Below are 3,715 nucleotides of genomic sequence, written 5' to 3' on the forward strand. Positions count from 1 at the left end.
AAGGCCATGTTCCTGCGGAGAGAGTTTGGGTCTGTGTAGGTATGTTCGTGTGTGGTGTGTGTGTGTGTTCGAAATACCAAGGTGAACATACCAGGTTTTGTTCTACCTTGGGTGTTGGACTGTTGGGGGGTGCTAGAGCTGTTTCTGAAGAAAGGTGAGAAAAAGTAGTTCTTCAAAATGGCTTTTTTTCTCCTTTTTTCTCCTTTTTTTCCCCTTTTTTTAATAAAGGTGCTGCTAACAGCTCTGGAAGAAGGCCTGTATTTGGGGGTGGAGATGTGTATATGTGGGACACTTCATGTAGCCCCTTGCATCAAAGTGAAGCCAGTTTAAACATGGTAGCAGCATCTTACATAATCTCTGAACCAGGATAGAAGGCTACAGCAAAGAATATGCAGGGCAGTCAGGAACTGGCTATGCTACATGCAGTTGCCATTTAATATCGAGTTCCTTCCTCAGCATGTATATGGCAGGTATTCAGCTGTAGGGGCTACTGTACCTTATGTCAGGAGGCAATTCAGCTGATACTGGCCTCTGCCTGTACAAACTTTGGAATGCAGATACATTTTTAGCAGAAAGTGTACTGGGGGAACTCCTTACACGTGGATTGAGGAGCATCCAGAAAACCTTCAAGTTGCTGCTGACTCGACTGAATTGAATTTAATGGAGTCACTCTGTTCCTTCCCTATTTTCCTTCCACCCATGGCTGATCAGGCACCATCTTGGTTAATGCCAGGCAATAAGAAAGGCAGAAGGCAGAAGAGGTGTTTGCTGATTTTTCTTTGCCATTTTTTTTTCTTAAAAGGAAATTAAAGTGTCTTGAATCTACAACACCCTGACAATTGGTCCAGACATACATGCATGAGCATCAGTGCTAATTTCACCAAGAACAGAGCTATGGTGTTGCTTTTGTTGTGGGTGGAAAGTGAACAGAGTCCCTTCGATATGAAGCTCTGATGTGTGACTGTGTCCAGAAGAACTGAATACTGAAGGAGCTGTGGCCAACACGCTGGGACTGGCTGCCCCTGCCATGGCTGGGAGTACTTTGCTGCGACATGGTGTTGTTCAGCACAAGAATGAGGCACTTCCAAGAAGATAGCCTTGTGTGAGGATGTGTAGGTCACAGTCCCTTTCTCTAATCTTCTCACTGCTGCCTCTGCTACCTCTGTTACACTCCTGTAACTCATAGCAAATATCTAGGCATGACAGCCTAAAGATACTGACATTTTCAACTTGGAGTCAGAACACTTTTTCAGCTGTAGATACTTCTGAATGCCTTTATAGACACCTGGCAATGAGCCATTTCTCCTTTGCCCGCAAAAGCTTGGTGAAACTGAAGGTCTATCTGTCTGTCATCCTCTGGTTTAGGAGATGTAAGTTAATAAAATATTTCCTCTCTTTTCCTTAACCAAGGCAAGCTGAGGTGCACAAAAATAATTGGATGCCTGTCCACCACAGGAGGAAAAGTGTCTGGCATTGTGTCCCTAGATTGCAGACAGGCAGGAGTGCCAGAATATTTGTCGTCAGGATCTCTTGCACGTACTCCAGAGCCACAGCTGAAATTTTAAAGTTACACACATGTGTTGCATCACCTGTGAAGACACGTCCTCCAGATGATGTAAACCAAGTGAGTGATGCATGTTGAGGACACTATTGTACACAGAGCTTTTTAAACCCAAGGTGCTGACTGGTCTAAACTGCCATGGCAGAAGCTGTGTAAGTTAGTCCAGACTGCTATGCTATTCTGCTTCTCTGGAGCCAAACTAGGGTGTTTAAATAAGGCTTCTGAACGTCTACACTGCCCTGCATTCATGGTTTAGACTGCACTAAGAGACATATGCCTCATTTTTAAATTTGGCATAGGTTCCAAAACACAAGGGTGCTTTATAAAATTTTCTGGCTTCTTGATCTTCCTCTCCTCCTTGAACTTTCTTCCTCAGACTTAGGTTCCCTCCTTCGTCCCCAGCATTGCGCCTGAGCAAACACTCTGGTTACATCTACGTGGGAAAATGTAGGTGTCTGCCCCCAGTGGCAGCTCTCTGGTGAATGTCCAGCAGCTGTTCACTGTGTCCTGTTGGACGTGATAGCCCTTTAGCTGGTGTGCACATACCAAAATAGATTTTTTCTCCTGTCAGAGGAAAAGATGGCAAGTTTATAACTTGAGGAAAAGAGATTCAAAAGGAGATAAGAGGGTAAGAGACATTACTGCAGTTCTATATTTGGAATCAGTTACGTATGTGTGTGGTAACCCAAATGATGGGTGGACTGCACTTTCTCATTACCATAATTACATTTCCTTTCATAGCTAGGGTTGGGGATGCATCCAGACATTGCAGAACACATCAGTAGATTTAGTGTGGCTTACTCAGTCTCCATTTATCAGACTATGTCCCAATTATGTTACATTTAGGAAACAGAGTAATTTTCTGGTTATAGCACATGGAATTTGTGGCATTCTAATCCTAGTCATCCTGCTGTATGACCTTGGAGAAGCTGTTTTGCTTCTCTTTGATGGTAAAAAATTAACTCACCCCATGGATGGATTTTAATACCATGCCAAGTTTAAAAAAAAATCTGAAGCTAAAGTTAGCCTTCTAAATCCATACTTAGGGGCTAAATGGGGTTACTTGTTTCCACAATCCTGAGCACCCAGTAACTGTCTCCCACTGAGGCCAGCTAGAGATTTTGGGTGTTCAGCAGTATGAAACATGAAGCAAAAGAAGAGTGAAAGCAGCTGCTTGTGTGCACACGAAGAGGAACTCACTGATGTGGTGTGGTGGAACAAGGACAACAGTCTGTCTTTCCTGAGTGGTTGTCACGGTCACAGCAGTGAGGAGATGTAGGTGGGATTAAGCTCACTAATTTTGCTGTCTAAAAGTGGAACGTCTGCCTTAGGCTGTCTGTTCAAGATTGCTTTGGTGGATCCCTTGGTTTAGTGGATCCAGAGCAGCTCTCAATGGGAGCAGATGAATATTCCCTGATGTGTCATCCTGCCCACCTATCTGGATGTGGGATGAGTTGTTCTCTGGAGACACTTAGCTTTATTCATGTAGTAAAGTACTTTGTAAATGCTTAGACAGTTTGCTAGGGGTCTGTTGATTGGAAAGTCAGTGGGTGACTTACAGTGCATTAGGTAAGTCCAAGAGTGTGGCAGAGTTGCTCACAGATGCAGAGAATGGTGAAACCACATCACAGGCCTGAGGAATTTGGTTGTGAAAGCTATGAACAAGTGAAAGCTGAGAGTAATAGTCGAGCCTTGCAAGGAAAAGGAAATATAAACTTGACTGTAGTCATTGAAAACCTATTCTGTTTTGTTTCCACTTGAGAGCTTTGATCTGTGTTTGAGGAGTAAGATTAATTTTCCCATGGGAGAAATAAGCTTTGAATAAGTCAGTTAAAATGGATTGTTCTTATGTGCACTGCACATCTATAGGAGCAACAGAAGACATTTACATGCTCCCTGAGGAGGAACCATGACAAGCAGACAATTAACCAATTCCCCTGGATCCTCAGATTTAAAGAACCACGTAATGGCTTAATTGAGTTGAGTTGCTGAGAGTGCAGTGCTGCGCTGGGATTCGTGCTGTGAAGTGCACGATTCCCAGAGGCATCCATCAGGTTTTAAAGAATTGACTTTCCATGTTAATTGACCTAGATGTGCGTGATTTTACCTCACAATCTCCACTTCATTCAACTGCTGTTAAAGAGAAGGGAATGA

This window comes from Acanthisitta chloris, unplaced genomic scaffold, assembly GCF_000695815.1.
Source record: "Acanthisitta chloris isolate BGI_N310 unplaced genomic scaffold, ASM69581v1 scaffold18638, whole genome shotgun sequence".
Taxonomy (NCBI): domain Eukaryota; kingdom Metazoa; phylum Chordata; class Aves; order Passeriformes; family Acanthisittidae; genus Acanthisitta; species Acanthisitta chloris.